Source organism: Sapajus apella, unplaced genomic scaffold, assembly GCF_009761245.1.
Source record: "Sapajus apella isolate SASKATOON/1434 unplaced genomic scaffold, GSC_monkey_1.0 scaffold33, whole genome shotgun sequence".
NCBI lineage: Eukaryota > Metazoa > Chordata > Mammalia > Primates > Cebidae > Sapajus > Sapajus apella.
This window is the reverse complement of record NW_022436973.1, coordinates 2,856,064-2,877,115: the sequence shown is the minus strand read 5'-3', so window position 1 is coordinate 2,877,115 and position 21,052 is coordinate 2,856,064. Positions and strand designations below refer to the sequence as shown.

The window sequence follows — 21,052 nt, the reverse complement described above, 5'->3', positions numbered from 1 at the left end:
CTCACGCACCCCCCCACCACCACCACCAACAATGCTCATGGGGAAGGGGACGGGAAAAGAATCAGCCCAAGGGCTCTGAATTCCTTTCCCCCACCACAATCCTGAGCGCCCGGAGCCTTGGGGCCGAAGCCTGCCCGGGACGGTGCTCCGAGTCGCTCTTCGCTGCTGGAGAGCCAGCCCTGTTTTTGTTTGAACGTTTTGTAACGATTAAGCAGATCCCGGCGTCAGCCCGCCGCGGAGAGGCTCAAACAGGCATAAAGTGCGACCCCAAGTGGCCACTGTGAGCAAAGGCGCCGCGACTGCCGGGCCCACTGCCAGAAGGTTTGGACGGCGCCTCGGACCCAGCCAGGTCTCCCCTACCCGGACCAACCCAAGCCAGCCCAGAACGCATGCTGTGTGTGCACCAGAGCCCAGGATAGGTTCTCCTCGAGCCATGTACAGGCCCTCGGGTCCCGTCTTCTTACTCAGCCGCGAGCCGCGAGCTCTGCGCTGGGAGCCCCTGTTGAAATTCCGTGCCCCAGCGTTCAGGAGTGCCCGTCGCTGCTCCCTGTGCCAGAAGGCCCTGGGCGGAGGAGGGCCGGTAGCCAAAAGTGGAAACGCCACAATGAAGGGGCCCAGAGCTGCCGGATGAGAAACCTCCCCGAAGCGCAGACGGGGACACCGAAGCGCACCGCACTGGGCATCCAAACCGGGCTTGGGCACCGCACACCCTCCCTACGCAGATTCAGGATGGCCAGCATTAACGGGTTCTTCCTGAGACCTCGGCTCAGGCGCTGAAACCGGATAGATTGCGAATTCGCTGGACCCGGAGACCCGACCCGCCTCCCGCGTCGCCTTCTGCTTTCCAGTTTTGGGCGCGCGCAGTGAAAGGCCGGAGAGGCGCGCACTGGGTGAGTGAGTCCCGGCCGCTGTCTGCGCTGGACCAGCCCGACTGACGCCGCGCGTAGGGGTCGCGTGAGCCACACCAGTGAGGACGCGCCCAGATTATTTTTAAGTGTTAGAAGGTAAAGTACTTGCCACCAATTAATATGAAAACCCTCTATTCTCTTGAGCCCTTGGAGAGGCTGGGGTACAGCGTGGTCTTGAGCAGCCTATTTTTAATAAAATGAGTGTATCTTAACTAAAACTTGAACTCAGTATTATGGGGTGGCAACTTAAATGCTGGAAGCGTGAGTCTACAACCCTCTTCAAGAAGCGTGCTCTCCGCAGAAATGAGTTGGCCGCCTGGAGGGACAGCCTGGGCGGTGCCGCTGCACCACACCTGCCAGAAGCTGGGGGTTGGGGACTCGCACTTGGTAAATGTCCAGGTCTTGTTTGCATGCATTGAGAACACACTCAGACCGTGGCTCAGTGGAGAACGTTTGCAGACCACTCAGGACCAGGTGTCTCGCTCGGGTCTGTGCAGACTACGTATGGCTCCGGCCTCAGGCGGCCAGGGCAGGACAAGCACGCCGGACTCTGTTGGTTCCGACTGAACTAGAGCCGGCAGCACCCTCCCTCAGGGCCCTAAGAGACCCTTGGCTCCCAGAATGTTTCTGCCACTATGGACCTCTGCGTGGGCACCAAGGCGGACTAGCCTAGCTGTGACCCACTCCACCCTGGCCCGCGCGTCCCCTTGGCTCTGCGTAACACTCGCCGTCGAGAACTGAGACCCGAGTCTCAGGAGCGTGGCCCACTGAGGCCCTGGGGATTCCTGCGGCCCCAGGTCTGCGGTTCTGGACCTCCTGTTCTCCTGCCAACAGTCTGCCTCCGTCTCAGGGTCTCTTGGACGTGGGCTTTGTCTGGGAAAGTGCGCTCATCTTTGTCCCTGTACCTCTGTCTCTGTTGTGGTCACTCCCTTCGCCTGGGCTTTGAGGTATCTCTGTCCATCCCCAGGCTCACCTCCCCACCGAAATCCGTTTCTCTGCCCCTCTCCCAGCTTAGCCACTCCCTTCTCTGCACACCCCACCCCCAGACTCCCCCACCAAAAAATGTTGGAAACAGCCCTACCCCTGCCAGACTGGGTGAATGATGGAGACAAGCCGGTGGCCGCAGAGTAAAGGCTGCTACTGCGCAGCCTACCCCACTTCATGGCCCAGCCTCCCCCATCCCGGTTACTGCTGCACTGAGCAGCGGGGTCTTAGAGCCCCAAGCCCTCTGGTCTCCTGCTCCCGACTGCCATCGCGAGATGCCACTTCTCATCTCTGGGGTCTCTGAATCCGAATTCTGGGCCACCGGTCATGGATACACAGCAGTACCCGGAGGTTTCACCCTATCCCTAAAACATAGGCAGGGTCGAGGTGAGGAGGGTAGGGGATTACTGCTGCATACCCATTGACTGGGAGTCCAACACGCTGAAAGAATAAAACAGAAGGGATAACAGAAGAAGTGATGAGTCTATGAGGAGTAAAGGGAGAGCAGGAGACACGGAGCGGTGTGTGGAGTCCTAAGGCACAATCAAAGGAAGTCGGAGATTTTGCAGCAGCCACGGCCGCACTAGTGAACAGCTTATTGTCTCTAGCTGCTAAAACTCCAAATTTAAGGTGTTCACTCAAAAGCGACCTCCTCTCTACCCACCCCAGGTTGGGTCAGGGGCTGTGCCTCTGGGTCGCACCTCCTCAAGATTCTTTAGTCACAAATGGTGATGGAGGAAACTCTGCAGGGTCCAAGCCGCCGCAGAGCCTTGGATCGTTCGGGGTAAAAGTAGGGGAAGAGTTTATTCCCTAAGGGAATGCAGGGCCCACAGCCAGCCGCCAGGTATGAGGTTCGCCGTGCTGCCTTCGCAGGCCTCTACTCAGCTAAGGGGATAACTCCAGAGAGGCCCGGCGGCAGCGCGCCCTCCCATGTGCCTGCAAATCAGAGCGGCACTCCTGGCATCCACATTCAGCCCGAAGGTGCGCCGTTCACCCGCCTTTTCCTTACGGGTTGCAGGCGGTTGGTGAGCGAGGAGGCGCCTCTGTGCACACATGGGTGCTGTTGGAGGCGTGCGGGAGGGGTATGTTCGTGTGTGTGTGTGTTTGCGCGCGCGTTTGTGCGGAGAGGCGCAGCAGCACGCGGGATGCGGGAGCAGTAAACTTCCAGTTCAAAGCTCAGTGAGTTACTGGATTGTACTATGCCGAGTCGCTAAGCAGAGGCCAGTGGTCTCAAGGGCCCCAGAGGCGAGTTCTGCCAGGGAGGATCCTGAATCAGGGGACATCCCGCCTCCCGCCTCCCGCCGGCGGCAGGAGCCTGACTTACGCTTTTGCCATCACCCCGATGTAGTGTCACCTGTCTTTTCCAAGGAGCCCTGAGGTCTCTGACACCTTTTGCAAGGCTCAGTGGAAAGGTATTCTGTTGCTCCCATTCCGTGGGATCTGCAGGGAAGTTGTTGTCAAAGTCTATGGCTCCCGACAGGAGACAGGAGGGTTTTCTGGGGGATTTTTGTTTTTGTTTCTTGTCCTTCCTCTTCCTCTTCCCAAAGGCAGCTGTCACTTCCACTTTCCCTTGCCCCATACAACCACTGTCAGATTCCAACTCAGTGCTCCCAAAAAGGTATTCTTGGCTTTCTGGGTCTTGGTGGTCTTTAGGCAACCCAGAGATTTAGAGAGTCCCAATAGGAAGCCAGAGTTACACTGACTTTGAAGATCCTGGCTGCCTCCCCAGGGGACCAGGGATAATGCCCCAATATATGCAGGAATGTGCACACAAGCAAGCTCTCTCTCTCCCCCCATAGGAATTTATTATTAAAACTATTTCACTGTTTCTTTTTACTGTGTTTTAATGTAACCAATAAATAATTGTAAATTACATATTTGGCTTACATTCTATTTCTGTTAGACAAGGCTGCATTAGATAGCCACTGGATAGCATTGCCTCCAGTACAGATGGGATATTTGATAATAGTCACTCTCATTTGTACAGGGAGTTGCAAAGCCTTTTGTCATTCACCTTTTTGTTGTTTGTTATTGTTGTTGTTTGTTTTTGTTTGTTTTATTTTGTTTTTTGAGATAGAGTCTCACTCTGTCACCCAGGCTGCAGACTGAAGTACAGTGGTGTAATCTAGCTCACTGCAACCTCCACCTCCCGGGTTCAAGCGACTCTCCTGCCTCAGCCTCCCAAGTAGCTAAGATTACAGGTGCATGCCGCCACACTTGGCTAATTTTTGTATTTTCAGTAGAGATGGGGTTTCACCATGTTGGCCAGGCTGGTCTCCAACTCCTGACCTCAGATCATCCACCCACCTCAGCCTCTGTCATTCACCTTTTCACTCAACTCTCCCGACTCTGTGAATAGCAACTATTATTATCTCTATTTTACAGAGATAGGTAGGCAGGGAGATAAGAGGGTGGATGCAGATATATCACAGTGTCTTAAGAGCATTATGCATTTCAACTCATTCAGTCATCACAACTGCCCTATAAGATGAGTAGGGTTATCTGCATCTTACACAAAGAATGAGGCTCAAGAGGCTAAATGATTTCTTTACGCTTATACAGCAGTGATGAGCTGGAACTTCTGGTCCCAAGTCCAGTGCTCTCAATACTATGAAGTGTGTGATCTCTGTCTCAACTGAGTAGCTACCTGGGAATTCTGGTGTCAGTGCAGTGCTTCCCCAGCTGTTCTAAGGGTCAGGATTTTCAGCTGTTCACAGAATTGGTGACTCTGTTCAGGTAACGGCTGAACCTTTACCAAGTGCCAAGTCCCTACCAAGGATTCAATTACGAGGGCAGTGTTTAATGTGCCTTCTTGTCAGCGGCAGTCAAACTTTTCTTTCCCTTTTCTCTTCCCTGACTGTGTGGGGCTGGAGAGAAATGAAGGCAGGGGTACCAGCCAAAGGAGAACAATTTTGCAGAGTCCTCTCATCCTGTCCTTTACCCTTGGCCTCAGCCTGGTTTCTGATCCTTGATCCTGCCTCTGGTCTGAGTTTGACCTTCAGCACCAATTCATACATCCCTAAATATTCAAGGAAAGGATAGAGAGAAAGAGCGGGGAGAGGTGGTTCAGTGCTGATGAGAAGCTCAATGCTACTCAAAGCCACTGTCCGGTGAATGCTAACAAGGACAGTTCCCTTCCCACCTACATCCCCCACCATGACCCCAGAGCCAGTGGCAGAAATTCTGAAACCTCATTATTGCTCCCCAGGGCTGAGGCTCTCACCTCCCATAGTCCAACTGTCGCCTATCTATCCTTCCACCAGGTATCTCTGGCTCTTCTTCTAGTACCTTAACCTTCATCCAAGCCACCCTTATCTTTTGCTTAGAGGATTGCAAAGGCTTTGGCTATAGCCTTTCTGCTTCTCCACAGGGCAATAGAGCCAGTTTTTATATGAATCTGGCCATTCCCCTCACCAGCTGCCTGGCTTAAATACAAACACTTTAACACTTGGAAAAAGAACCAAATTCCTAGGCACAGCCTTCAGGCCATGGATGGTCTAGCTTTGTTACCCTCTTCTGCCTCTTCTTGCTGCATCCCTCATCACAATGCTTCAGGCACACTGATTTATTTAAGTTCTTCCACAGCCCAAGCTGTGTTCTGTCACAGGACCTTTGCACATGCCATTCCCCTGCTTACAATGAGTCCATCTCTTGTTTTTGAAGAACTTAGACAGAAGACATGGTCCATGGATCTTCCCAGGCCTTGGAAGGACTTGATTGTAACTGGGGATGGGAGTGGGGTAAAAAGCCTATTAGCAAGGACAAGGTCCTTGCCATTCTAGGGAAATCCCACACACTGGAGTCATAGGGCAAAGCTTGTACTTCCATCCCATCCTTTTTTAGCCTGGATCAGAGCAGACCTCAGGTTTGGGAGAGGCCTTAGGAAATAACATAGGAATGTTCAAGGAAATGGTTTGGTCAGCTAGTCCAAATGTTTTACATTTGAGGAAATGGATTACAAACACAAATTTGTAAGCCACAGTTTGATTTTATAGGTCTGAGTAGAGCCCAAGAATCTGCATTTTAAGAAATTTCCTAGGTGATTCTGATACACGGAGTCCAAGAAACACGCCTTGAGGAACTAGATGGAATTTGATCATGAGCTCCCAGAGGACGTGTCCAGGAGGTGGAGTTGTCTCTGTGTCCTTAGTAGCCAGTGCAATGCCCATACAAGAGGAACTCAATTACAGGTGTGGAATAAATGAATGAATAAATGAAATTAACAACTAGGCAAAGGCTGGTGCTTCCTTACAGTGTGAGGTCTCTGAATTTTCAGGCCTTTTCTGCATACCCTCCAGCCCCCTCCTCTCCCTTCATTAACAGTCATTCTTGAACCAATCCTTCCTTCTTCCTCTGGAGGCCAAGGACCAACTCAGGAAATTTGCATGATTTGAGTCATCCCACCCTCAGGGCCTCCCTGCTTTCACTTTCTTCCTCCTTTGTCTGGATGCTCTTCAAGGGCCCGGGATCCCAGCTTCCCACTACATGCTCACCACCACAGGGAGAGCAAACTTCCCAGGTACAGGAGAGGTAGATGATCTGGGTAGGTGGTAGAGGAAATAATGCAGATTGGCTGTGCCAAAACCCAGGCTCCATTCAGCCAGGAGCTGCTGTGGTCATTCATTCTCTTTTTAAAACAAATTACAGAAGATTGCTTTTTAATTGTGAAAAAATGCGGCAAGGTAGTTTTAACATCTGTGTCTAGAGCTACAGCTTGCTTTTGATTTTTACTCAGCAAATGCTGTGTCAATACGTGGAGACCTACTTCGTTTTAACTAATGCATAGCATTCTGTCCAATGGATGCCCTACAGTTTTTTATCCAAGCTGTATTGATGGACATTTAAGCTATTTCTAATCTTTTGCTATTGCAAACAATGCTGCAACTCACAGCTTTTTACATGCGCCTTTCTGCCCATGTGCAGAAAGCAAAAAATAAAATTGCTGGGTTGAAAGATGTATTTTCTGTGTTAATATTGTCAAATTAGCCTCTAACAAGATGGTACCTATTTAATTTACTATCAGAAATGGAAAATCTGTTTCCCCATAGCCATACCAACAATGAATTTCATCAAGGCTTTTCATTTTTGTTTCAATTTTATCACCAGTGCTGGGAGATGAGGGTTCAGGAGTGAACATGGCTTTTTTCCTCCCCTCCAGGGCACTGCAAACCTTCCCATTGTCACATGGAAGGTATTGTGATGGCAGCATGTCCACAGTGCTGCTGGATCCCAAGTAAATGATCCCTGGTTCTATTGGAAGAAATGGGGAGGGAGGCAGAAAATGCTGCAGAGAAAAGGTGACACTTGGTTAAGGCTTTGAAAGCTGAGCAAAAATTTGCCAAAAGCAGAAATACAGGAAGAACTGATGGTAGGACTGGTCCAAGCAAAGGTATGGAGCAAAGGCACTGCATTGTGCACTTGGGAGCTATTTCAGGGAGTCTGGAGACAGAGCTGAAGGCTTCTGCAGGAGCCAGTACTTAAAGGGTCTTGAATGCCATGCCAAAGAGTTAGAGTTCTGTCCTGAGGGCCTAGAAGATCATCTCCACATCGGATGGCATCTTTTTTGGTGGACTGACAGGCACACACTATGTGCTCAGTAAACATTTGTGGCAATAAAAAGGAGAATCTCAAAGGTATTTAAGCAACATGCTTAATTATGTTTAATTCCTCATGGAGACAGGGTGCATTCCATGCCAGGGACTGAGACCCATGCTTCATTTGGGACACTGGAGAGGTGGCACAGACACACTCAGCTCAGGAATTCTTTTCTGGGCTGCAGCCCCCTTCCCGGCCCTGTGCCAGGTCCCTTTCCCCTCTGCCCGTTAGAGATTGCTTTTGGTTGCTGTGTTGACATGCCCTGTTTCTGTGTTTGGAGCGGCTGTTCAGTGCCATTTCCTGATTTAATATCAGCGCCTGCATAGAGCAAGGATGCACAGTTAGCAGTTTTTGCTCCAAGTATTTTTCAAGTTCCCTTTTGATGTAAGGGTTGGGTTTGCAGCTTCCCTGATTTCACAGAGCAGGGAGGGTGAGATTGGGGGAAGGAACTGGGGGGTGGGATAAGAGGACCCTGAGAAGATTCATCTAGTCCAGCTGAGCTGAGAGACTCCAAGCTCCTTCTGCAAGGGGATGGCAGAGGGATCAGCAAAGACGAGGGGACAGGCTAGAGGGTTTCCTGGGAGGTGTGGCCTCTGAAGCAAGGCTGCTATTATCCTTCTGCATGGGCTTAAAGATGTACATGTGTCAGTGAATATTTGACTCTGTCACAAAAACAAAAGGCTAAAAAGGTTCAATAATCTAACATGATGCAATTCAAACCACCAGGAAATGAAAACAAAATTGGTCCAAAGCAAAACTTAAGAGGGGTACAAGTCCCAGTGGTTCTCAGTTTTTCGGGGTTTGGGGTTGCTTGTTTGTTTGTTTTTGACTGAGCATCTACTATGCCCAAGGATCTCTTCAGGGCTCAGTGCTAAGAGCAGACACTGAAAAGCTCATATTCGTCTGATGGAAACAGATCTTTTTCACTACATTATGGCCAATGTAACATGGGAACATGCTCAGGGACTGTGCACACACAGAAACACACACACATTTGAGGACAGGACACAAAAAGACTGGGCACTTCTTCACCAGAGTCCTTGAAGGCCTGCACTCCCCCACCTTAGACACCTCTGTGACCTGCTGCTGGGACTCCATTCTACCTCTTCTACAACCCACGTGTTGGACTCTTCTCCAAGGTCTTCTGTGACATTTGGGGGTCTTCTGAGAATCAGAAGCCAAAATAGGATTCTATGTGGAAGAGGTTTACTGGGGGACAAGTAAACCTCTTGTTACATGGGGGACAGTGAGGGACTATGTTATATTTAGTTATACTGTGAAGTATAAAGGAAGAGAAGAAAAGAGGAGGCAGGGAAAGCCTTCAGACTGACCGTGATGCTGGTCTCACCCTCATGAAAGGAGAGGGGGAAGGAAGAGTCTTAGATTGCAGCACTGCTCTAGGAAAGTTCCAACCAGGCTCATGGAGATTCCCCAGGCCAAAGTCACCCATTGGGAGTCCCGCGTCTTATAGAAATGAGCCAGCACTAGCATCACCTTCCCTCTCCTGTGCCTAATCAGTGGCTGGGAACAACTGGGAAAAAGCACAGCCTCCTCCGGAACATACCGGTGGAGCCTGAGGGGTGGTAGCTGGGGCTGTCATTCTTTTATGCTCCCTGCAGCAATTTCTCTTGAAGGAGACTTAAGCAGCATGTTTCCCTGGCTGCCCTCTCCCTCCTTCTTCCATCCAGTCAAGGCAGACTTCCCTAGGTAATGAAATTAGCCCAGCAAACATCTTATTGTGTGTTTTCTACGTGTGAGGGACTGTGTTATATTTAGCTTGCATCATCCCACTTAGTCCTTCACAATAACCTTAAGAGACAGGTACTATTATCATTATTACCCCATTGTATAGGCTGATGCTTAAATAAGAGGCCACAGGCTTGCCAGAGACCACAGGTTACAAATGGCAGAGGAAAGATTCAAAGACTATTTGACTCTAATTATTGCTCTGGACTGCTGTGGCCAGGAGGAGGCTTGGAAAGGGTAAGTGGGACCCTCATTTCTCTCTTTGCACCCATCTCTCCTGTTTCTAGGCCCAGGGATGTGTTAACAGCACAGCTCCCAAGAGGGCTTTTCTGGTCTAATCAGGGCTGATGCCAGCTCATTCCAGGTTGGCCTGCCTGACAGTCGACCCCAAGCAGAAGATCCAAAATGCTCACCTGAAATAGGCACTCTCTAGCAGTCACACATCTGCTTTTCTCTTGGGTATCATCTCCTTCCGGAAGCCTCCCTGCTGGCTGGCCCATGTTTCCACAGCACCTTATATATACACTTTGCCCAGAGCATCTGTAATATCTATGTCCACCACCAAACAGCCTCTCTAGAATCAGAACCAGGTCTGAGTCATGTCAGCACCCAGCACAGAAGGGCATAGCACTGGAGGGATGACAATACATGCACCTGGTGCTCAGACAAAGAAACGTGTCCCGGGGCATCAAGAAGGCACCCTTAGAGAGCATGGGACCTTGTCATGAAAGCCATTGCTTTAGCCTTCAAAAGTGCAAACTGGACTCCCTGGCCTGGCTGCCAGGGGCCTCACTAACGCCCAGGCAGTGTTAACAATTGCATTTCTCACTTCTCTGCAGCAGATAACACCTCCCACCCTCACCTCAACTTCTCTTGGGGGCCAGGGCCAGGCTTATACCCCTGCTTCCCAAAGCCTCAGCATCTGCTTGGCTGCCAGTGGCCCAGTGGGTAGCCCCAGCCAAGGAGGAGAGTTATTTTTATTTATTTCTTCTTAATCATGAACTTAATTTAGCTGCTAATCAGGTTACCATGGTGACTTGCACTGGATTTATAGCAGTTTCCTAAAGCGCCTTTTTCACACTCTTTTGGGTAAATGAATAAAATTTGGGTGATGCGCAAAGCGCATAAATATTGGGTGTCCTAGAAAAAGGTCAGATGCATCCGTTTTGTATTTGCCTTTTGCCCTGACTGATCAGGCATAAGAAAGAGCCATGGCTGTGAACAGACTCCAGGTTCCTCTCCCCTGCCCTCCCTTTAAAACCTTCAATGGATCCCTACTGCCAACCAGGTAAAGTCTGAGATTTTTGCAGTGCTTTTTTTGCAGACCTGCCCCTCCATCCTCCCTTCACTAGCACTCCACCTTCCAGTTCTCCTGTGCTGTTTCTTGCATGCTTGTGCCTCTCTGCTTTTGCTTGTGCTGTGGTCTGATCTGGAAAGCCCTTCCCAGACAGCAGGAAAGCCCTCGCCTTCTGAGATCTCCAGAAGGGTTAATTCTCTCCTCTGTTCTGGGAATGACAGTAGCCTGGCTTGTCTGGGAAAGGTTTTCCCCCTTGTTTTGGGACCACTCCCATCCCAGTGTGCTATTTTAGAAAATCTTTGAGCATTCTTACTGTCTCCACTATTGCTTGGACAGGGGTGGGGGGCTACAGCGCTGATCAGCCCAGGAGAGTGGGGCAGGGAAGCTACAAGGAGATGAAACGAGGAGTCGGCATTTTGACAGCTTTCCGTATTCCACTGTGTGAACCTCACCTCCTATTCTATCCAGGTGTTTGGGAAGAGAGGGCTCATCCCGTGGGCTCAGAAGCACTCCTGCCTTAGGCCCTCTGCAAGCCCTCAGTTGTAGCTCCCAGAAGGGAGAATGTCTCTAAGCTGGAGACCACAGTTTCCAGGTTTCCCTTGAGGACCTTGGGGCCGGCTGCCAATCAGTCTGGGGATCAGCCACAATCCATTAGCGAATGCCCAGGGCTCAAGGCGCCAACAGAGTCACCAGACGTCGGCGCCAGATCCTACTCAGGGAACCCAAAGCCACCTTCAATTATTGTCTTGGCCTTTGTAATCAGACAAGCTGGACCCATGGACCACAGTCTGTTTCCCTAAGCTCAGAAGTCCCTCCAGCTCCAGTGCTGGCACGCTGAGTTCACCAGGCACTCACCAGGCCAGGATGTACATGCAACCCAACAGGAGACCACTCTCTGAACCCCCGACCCCTCTGCGGCAGCCCATGCTGTAGGTAGGGCTATGTGAGCACATTAAGTTACCACTCCCCTCTGAGCCTCACTTTCCCATCTGGAAGGTAGAACTATAGTCATGGCAGATGCACTGGCATCAGTGATCACAGACTTACTTCCCTTCTGGCCTTCTAGTCTTGGAGTCAGAAGAACTGAGTTCGAATTCTTGCTCTGCACCTTTATTTGATTTTGCTTCAAGACTGAAGCCAGGAGAGAGGAAAAGTCTGTTTCCAGAATGCCTTTGGAAGAGTGAGATCAGCAGGCCCAGACATCTACAATAGTGACCAAGAAGTGAACATCTTGTGATATGCCAGGCAAGTCCTGAATGGCTGCACAATTTCAGCAGGTATGTTTATCCGTATGTACCATCAGAGGAGTTCTGGCCAAAATGACTCAGAGGATCTGGGGATAGGGAGTAGACATACTGCTCCTCTAACTCAGCATGGAAAGACCCAGGTATCCAGACACAATCACCCAAGGCTTGAGAGAGTCTGGGGTTCTAACCCTAGCACAGTGGCAAACTTACTGTGTGATCTTGGGGAAGTCACTTAACCTCACTGGGCATCAGAGAGTTTTTCTGGAGATGTGAATCCTTCCCAAATAGGGGTGAGGCCTTATGTTATCCAAACCCTTCTCCAGCATGTGAGTTTATGAAGCTGTTTCTGGCCCATCCAACAGTAGTTGGGTGTGGGGAACAATTCTGAGACTTTGTAAAAGACTCAGAATAAAACACAGAAACCCCTCCAGCCACTGGGGGCTGCCTTACTCCACCCCTGCACATATCTTAAGGTGGGAATTAATAGGTATCCATTCCTGGTAAGGACTCAACAAGCATCTTGCATGGAGAAAAGCCAGGAGCTCCTCCTTGACTTTGTAGATGTTACACAGCACTGTGTTTAAGAGCACAGGCTCTGGAGCCTGACTCCCTGGGTTCAAATCCCAGCTCTGTCTTTTACTAGCTGTATGGCCTTGGGCATGTTACCTAACCTTTCTGTCTGCTTTTCCTCACATGTACAATGGGACTCATAGTAGCATATACCTTATTGGATTGTTGGGAGAATTAAGTGAGTAAATACACATTAAGTACTCAGTCTTGAGGGTTGAGTATGTCTCAAACATTTCTCCCACATATTAGTTCTCAAAGCTACTATTATCAGCCCCACCTTACACTCAAGAAAACTGAAACGCAGAGACATTAACCTTCTTACCTGGGCCCTGTGCTCTCTGCCAGTGCATTTGCCATCAGACCTTACTGCTCCCACCTCTGCTCAATATGATCAATGCTCTCCACTGACTTGTTTTGCAAAACAAGTTCATATAGCAATGGAAATAGAGAAGGGAGTTGGGAGTTAATTAGGGCAGGGTGAGCCACCGATCAATTTTAACATTGTTAAAGGAGAGACGACTAGACATTAACATGTGATACAACAAAAAACGATCACAACACCATCTATGGAGGCTTCTAGCCAAAAATCGAATACGACTCTGATCAGGCCTATGGATCAAACTACTGGTTTCCAGGAAACATGGGATGGAGGAACATGTTACATGACACCACAAGGAGGCGCTCAGCTGAATCTAGAATGTGAAACAATCTGCAGGAGAATGACCAAAATTCATCAAGAAACAAATGGCATTTAGAAAAGAGAAATAAATCACATTTTTAAATGTGAGAAAAAGGGAGAACTGTTATAAAGAAACCTAAGAGACATAGCAGTCTAATGCAATGTTTACAGCCTCACTCCAACTAAATGCAAAAAGGAGTTTTTGAGACAACTGGGAATATTTGAATCTCTACCAGATATTACATGAATTAGTTTTTTCTTTGTGTTGGATGTGATAATGATATTGTGGTTATGTTAAAAGAAATTGTAAGTCCTTATCTATTAACAATACCCCCTAAAATACTTATATATGAAATGAGATGATGTCTGGGATTTGTTTTAAATACACCAGCAAGAGGGTAGGGGGCGAGGATACATGCAGGTTTATAGTGATTTTATCTTCTTTTGTAAGTTTGGAAAATGTCATAATAAAACATTTAAAAGGAAAAGGAGGGCAGAGGATGGAGGCAGATCACTAAGTATGAAGAGCTGTAGGTACGGGTTTCAGAAACATTGGTAGGGAATGAGGTTTGGCCTCACGGAGATGGGACTGGGAGGGCACTCAGCCCCTCATGCATTCTCTGGCCACCTAATTGAAAGTAAGCCTTTGCACATCACTCTGGAATTCATTCGTTTTTTCACTCACTCACTCTCCAATTCATTTATCCATCCATAATCCATCCATCAGTTTATTGTGCACTCAACGTACCAGTTTGTTGAGAGCCTACAATGTACCAGACACTGAGGATACAAAGGTGATCATCTGTCCTTGCGGCACATACAGTGAAGGCAGGAGAGTTGAACACTTGTTAAATCTGCCACCATGCAGATACAGCTTCACAAACCCTGAAAAGTCTGAGGAAGGAAGTAGATGGCATGCCATCAAGAAGTTTAACATGGGGAAACAAGACTTGGTCTGGGATGAGAGATGGTCAGGGAAGGTTTCTCTATAACATTTTAGCCGAGACTTGAATGATGAAAAGGAGATAGCCATGTTAAGAGTCCAGAGAAGGGAATTCAGTCAAAAAGAAAAGCAAGAGAAAATGTCCTGGGGCAGGAAGGAGCCAGGGATTTTCAGAAGTGTTCAGTATATAGCAGCTACAGCAGAGTGGGGAGCGAGACTTACAGGCTGGGGGACATCTGGGGCTGTTAACTGCTCCTCTTGAACCAAGAGAAATATCTCCCCCATACACAGAACATGTCATATAGACGCAGAGGCCTCAGGCCAGATGACAAATGCTCCACCAGTTATCAAGACAGGTATGGGGAAAGTGCATGTGGATGAGAGAAAATGTTCTACTTCCTTGAAGAATTTTAATTTGGGACTAAGGTGGAGAGGAAGGGAAGAAGGCCGCCCTGGGCAGAGAAGAGGCTATGACAAAGGGAACCATTGGAATGGCTAAGCAAGTAATACTCCCAGTTAGAGATCTGAAAATCAATGGTGAAAAGCAGGCTTGTGCTCAGCTCAGCCCTCCCTCCTTTGGCCAGCCTCAGTCAGGGAAAGGAAGTCGTAGCCAACTGTTGGGACAGTTGCCCAGTGATTTATGGCCCTGAGACAAAGGCTCCCAAGGAAAGGCCCTGCGAAACTCAGACGTGTTGTTGGAACAATTAGAGCCCATCCATCTATTTGAGTAAGCACAGCATCCGGAAAATGGGCCTGGCCCAGGCTGATCACCAGCTCTTCACGTGGGATTTTCCACATGGTGTACACACACAAGAGCCCAGCAGCTGGAGGGGGGAAAAACCCCATTTTTCAGATAAGGAAAATGAAGCTCTCAGAAAGACAACTGCTCAAGGTCACCAGCTAGGAGATTCAAACTCAGATCTGCTGGCCTCCCAAGGCCACACTCTTTTTGGCATTTATTTCTTACTATCTCCCTGGCAATTTCTGCAGCTGTCCCGGGTGGCTAGTCTCTTGGGGGCTGCTGGGCTCTTTCTTCAGTTTTCCAAGATGGGGCTGCTGTTGCCCCTGCAGAAAGGTTTGGGCCTCAGATCTTGATTCACTCTATAAAGCCAAGCTGGTGTATCCAAAGCCAAGAGCAGGCCCCTCTGATTCTGTAGGGACCTGGAAAGGGTCAGTTGTGTTGGGCCCTTGCCTCCAAACTATGTGCAGTGTCCTGGGCTCTTCTAAGAGATGCATGTTATAAGTACCCCTCAGGGCACATGCACAGCCCCCTGAGCTCATCCCTGCACCTGCACCTCAGGAGTGCTATGTCTGACTCAGCTCTGTGACCCCAGCACAGTGTCTGATCCAGAGAAGCACACAGCAAATGTTTGCTGAATAAAGGAACAGACCTTTGGCATTGGAGATATAGCAGCAAACCCAACTCCAGGAGAAAAAAAAAAGGGATGGCTCATTAAAATAATGAAGAGATGGGAAAACGCTTGTGGCATAATATTCATTGTAAAAAGTGGATGACACAATCAAATAGCGGGAAAAAAACCCACAAAAATTCAGTATACATTTAATACTGTAAAGCAACATGCATATATTTGTGCACTGTGAAAATTCTAGATTAAAATGTCAGCCAAAATGTTAACAGCCCTAGCACTGTGCAGTTGGCTTATGTGTAGTTTTATTTGTTTCTTGAATTTTTTTTCCAAAGTTATAAGAGCATGTGCTATTTTCACAATAAAAGGGAAAAGCTGTAACTATTTTTTTCCATAACAGAATTTTTACATAATACAGTTTAGGATGTTGCCTCCGTCTCTGAATCCAGAGGCAGCTGTGGGGTGCCAGGCAAGGCTCAGATATTGTGTGAGCTCAAAGTCAGCTTCCCCAGTCTACAGACCCCAGGTCCACAGGACCCACACTGAGGCACCAGGAGCTGCCCATTCCCTGTCCCAGTCCTTAGGATAAGGAACGTGGATGCCAGACCTCACAGCCATCTGCCAAATTCTTACCACAGCCAGGTACATTTCCACAACTCCTTTCTCCATAAGCAAGTCAGTAAATCAAAGTGCATCTCATACACAAGGTGGGCCCTTTCTGGTAAAACACAAAAAAACTTAATCTTTGGTCCAGAAGCAGTAGATTGCGGCGGCAAGTCGGCAGCCAAAACCATTAATCTTTGCTGCGTTCCCCAACTGGCCTGAGTAGTAAAGAAGATAATACCCCAGCAGAATCAGTGACCCACTACAAATTGGTCCTGAAAGGTCCACCAGCATAAATAGACTTTTGCTGATCCAACACTTGTTAGGAACCCCAACAAAGAGACTATTGGCTCATCTGATGAGCCGCTTGCAAGGGGCCCTTGCAATGGCTGGTGATGGATGACCACCCTCCCTTGGAGGGGAAGATGCAGCTCCTGGTATGGGGCCCTTTCTCATCTTAAATTTGTCCTCAATAAATCACAGGTGCAGAGAAGCCGGCATCAGTTTCATTACACCTACATGCTCCAGTATCAATCACGCCACCATGGCGGCCTGTCTGGGCGCAGTTCATTTCAAGTGGCTGTTTCTGTCCTGATTCTGTTTCCACTGCAATGTATGCCTCCAAGGGGCTGGGGCCTGGATAATGGGCAGCAGCAGCTTTTCTGTAAAGGCCTATGCTTCCCTGGCCTCAGCACCTACTCCCTCCTCCTTCTCTGTTCACTATTCCCCAAATGGGTGTCACTTGGAGCTCCGTATCCAGTACCTGTGCAAAGGGCTGAAGCCCCAGGATCAGAAAGACTTGTTTTTAGATCATAGTTCTGATATTTGCCACCTTGGAGCAAGTCATTTTCCTTTGCCAGGCTCAGCTTCCTCATCTGGAAAATGGGGCTAATGACACCTGCCTCTGGAGATGAAACACAGAAATAGTTGTAGAGGACCTGGCACAGGCTGGGCACAAAGTGAATCTTCAGTTCATGTCAGTCACAGCTCCTCTCAGCTCATCCCTGGCTGAGAGGCTGGTTGAAGAGAAAGTATTGCAGGGATGACTGACCTTGCTTTCCCTCGTGTACTCAGGCCAATGAGAAAGTGGAAAGTCTGTGGTTCCTCTTCCCTGTGTCCACCTGCCTGGACCATTCCTGGTGCCAGCAAAGGTATGTCAATTATGGCTTAGAATTTATGAGGATGCTGCCACAGCTCGTTTTTTGTCTTGTTCCTTTCATTGTAGGCAGTTAAAATACACTTAAAACTAAGGACACTAGAGAGCTCTCAGACCTCTTCTTAATGCACATAATCAAATACTTTAATGTCATTAAATGCATATATAAGGCTCATCATAAAAGCTGTGAACTTCTTTTTTAACGAATCATAAACGGGAGTAAATGGTTTCTTTTTAGGTAGGTCCTAAGCCAGTTCCCTACAACCACTAGAGGCAGGACAGAAGCACCCCTCTAAGCCTGTCAATAGGCCTCCTCCAGAGGGCACAGCCCAGCTGCCTCTGCTGTGGGGTGGAGCTCTCAGGACCCAGTGGCAGGCCTGTAAATTGTTAACTAAATGAGTAGATCTTTGAGCAGAAGAGAGGGGGGTGCTAAGGACCCTGCTCCTGAGATGGTAAGGAATGTCAGACAGAACAAGCTTTTCAGAAAGACACTTCCATTCACTCTAAACCTACAAGAAAGCCAGAGTGACAGGGCCATTTATTCGCAGAAGAGCTGGGGAGGGGGTAGAAAGGGAATCAGAGATAAGGAGAAGGAGCAGGGAGATAAGTAAAGGAGGGAGAGGCAGCAGGGGAGAGAAAGAAGGTTGGCAAAGCAGGTAGAGAGGGAAACAGAAAAGGAAAGAGGACAGGCTCTACCCCAGGGTCCAGTGTCTCATGCATCACCAGCCATTGCAAGGGCCCCAGTGGTCCAGGATCCAATGTCTTGGTACTGCATATTGGCTCAGAATTCTGAGACCAAGCCTACAGAGCTGCATATATATGCAATACATCTCAGAGGACAGAATATAATAGCAATAAAGACGATGGTGATGATATTGAACATTTACTCTGTGTCCAGTCTAATGTCTAAGTTCTTCACCAGCATGACCTCATTTAATTCTCCTAACAACTCTATACAGTAGCTACTCTATTTCATCAATTCTAAGACATACACTTTCTTTTTCCCATTTTAACGTCTCTAAAATTGAGATGCTTTTAAAAATCACTATCAGCCTGGCAGCAGTCTTAATGTCACTGTCTTATCTGGGAACACACATCAAAACTTGCAGAACAAGTATTTGCAGTTTAAAATCCTGAGGACAATAGAGGAGTGGTTTTTAAAGAAATGCTACCACAAACACCTGCAATGTGACAGCAGATGACAGTCTGTTGAAATGCATGAACACTGACAATGCTGAGTCAGTCTTTGAATGTGAGGTAGTTTTAGAAATATCTTAAACGGATTATTTCACTTTTATTTTCTTTTTCATGTATGTATACAAAGGTCTTATGATAAACGTCTATGTCTAAATAAACCTAAAAGTTCTTTTCATAAGTATAAAAATAAAATTCTAAGTGATAAGAAAGGATTATGTCATGGTTTCACTGGCAATGATTTGACTTTTGCTTTTTAGCATTTCATAAAATGGTACAACATACAAGCTCTCTAAGTCCCATCTTATAGATGAGCAAACTGAGGCACTTTTATTACTTGCTCAAAGCCACACAGATAGTCCAAACCCCAGGTCTTTCTGATTCTAGAACTTATTATCTCAGCCATTATTGCTCTTCATCTCTGACATCTCTGAATTCAGATCAACATAGGTTCTGATGCCAGCTTTGCCACTTTCTGGCTGTGTGACCCATGAGACTGATGTCCAGCAGTCTCTGAGCCATAAAGCAGAAATGCTAATGAAGCCTGCTTCTCAAAGATATAGGTGGGAAAATTTATATATGAAAAGGTTCCGCACAGTTCCTGGCCCCAGAAAGTACCCAGGATGTGGGAGGCTGAAGGAGGGTCTACGTATAAGTCCGTGCACATCCAAATCCGAAAAGCATCCCTTTGCCTCTGCAGCATTGGACGAAAGACGGGTGGCACCAAGAGCTCAGATCTAAGACTGGAACTGTGTCAGTACAAGATGCTCGTAGCACTATCTCAGGCCAGGCCAGTCTGTATAAACTTCCCGGTGCCTGCGAGATGCTCAACTATTCCTTCCTACTAACAAAACAACAGCTTCAGTGACCGTAATAAGTGTATTACTTTATTATTACCATTTATATCTTTTGAATGCCTACAGGGCAGGACTGTTCTAAGGCCTTTGCCCACATTGTAATCTCACAATAACCCCAGGAGAAGGCACATGAAAGATGATGGGAAGGTTCAGAGAGTTGAAGAACACATAGGGCTGTCTCTAGGCATCCTGGGCTGATGCAGAGAACACATATGCCCAGTGTCTTAGGTTAATTTGGTACTTTGGGGTCCAGTGATTCATTCCCATTAGGTCTGAGATTCAAGTTAAGAAGCTGACCTCTAAAAGTCATAAAGGATTTCTTCTCCCCCTGCCCTATCCCAATAATAAATAAAATACGTTTACTGAGGAAAATTTGGAAAATATTTGTAAAAAAAGACACGGTCACACATAACCCCATTGCACAGAGAACACCTCCTGGTGTATATATATATATATATATATATATATATATATATATATATATTTGCTCCTTTTCTCCATTCTTATTTCTAACCATATTTTACAGTTTATGTTATACACACAGTCTTGTATCTTGCTTTTTTCTCTTGGCATAAGCATTTCCCATGTTATTAGAAACTCCTTCACATCATTTTTATTGTTACCAATATTGTTGAATGGGTAGACCATAAGGTCATTAACTAGTCCCTTAATGTGAGAGATTTCACGTAGGAAATTTAATGTCCTCAGGCACAAACGTGTGTGCCTAAACCTTGGCTTACATTTCTATTTCCTTGGGATAAATTATTTACAATAGCATTACGTCAAATGACTTGTACATTTTTAAGACTCCTGATATTGTCAAAATGCGATTCATATTTAAGAATATCTGTTTCAACATATTCTTGCCACCATTGAATATTAGCTTTTTTTTTTTTTTTTTTTTGCTGGGGGAGACAAGACTCTCACTTCATCGCCCAAGCTGGAATACAGTGGTACGATCTTGACTCACTGCAACCTCCGGGTTCAAGTGATTCTCATGCCTCAGCCACCCCAGTAGCTGGGATTATATGCATGTGCCACCACACACCGCTAACTTTTGTATTTTTAGTAGAGATGGGTTTCACCATGTTGGCCAGACTGGTCTCAAACTCCTGACCTCAAGTGATCTGCCCACTTCAGCCTCCTAAAATGCTGGGATTACAGGTGTGAGCTACGACGCCCAGCCAAATATTAACACTTCTTTTATTCTTATTTTGATAACGAAATTTTTCTGATTGTTTTCAACATATCTTTACTAGTAAACATGAACTTTAAAAAAAAAAAAAACTTATTTAACAATTGTATCTGTGAATTTGTGAGGTTACAGCAAAGCAGTTAGGAGCCCCTGCCTGCTAGATTAAGCTGCCTGATTTTGAATCCTGACCCCTCACTTACAATATGCATGATCTTGGGATGATTATTTAACTTCTCAAAGCTTTATTTTTTTTTCCTCATCTTTTAATAGGAATGAGAATAATAACACCTACCTCATAGGATCTTTGTAAAGAATGAATGAGAAATCCCATGTAAATTATGCCTGGCATATAGTAAGTGCTCACTAAATATTAGCTACTTGAATTTATTTGCAAATTATTTTTCATATACTCTTCTCATTTATCTTTTGAGATCTAAATATCTTTCTTATCCATTTGAAAGAGTTATTTTTATAGGAAGAACATTAGCCCTTTGCCACATATGTTGTGAATATTTTCTAATTGGCTCTTAAAGCTACATTCTTTCTGTCTAGATAGTCTCCATGAGAGTATTTTTGGGCAATTCACACTCAGTGAAGCTGAAGGGAAGAGTTAGGTTTATTCAGGAAAGATATAGAAAAATTAAGGAGTTTTTCATTTCCAGTGATGCACCCCAGAAAACATTGCTTCCATTGACAATGCTGCATTTCTAA

The 21,052-nt window shown here is 47.1% G+C and overlaps 1 long non-coding RNA gene across 1 annotated transcript in view; it reads right to left on the bottom strand.

Annotated features, from left to right (window-relative positions):
- LOC116562682 overlaps window positions 1-3,855 on the bottom strand; it is a 92,605-nt gene extending 88,750 nt beyond the window's left edge. The window contains exon 1 of the long non-coding RNA XR_004274055.1: window positions 3,217-3,855. This is a non-coding gene — a long non-coding RNA (uncharacterized LOC116562682). The remainder of the gene's footprint in view (window positions 1-3,216) is intronic.
- Window positions 3,856-21,052: the final 17,197 nt, after the last annotated feature.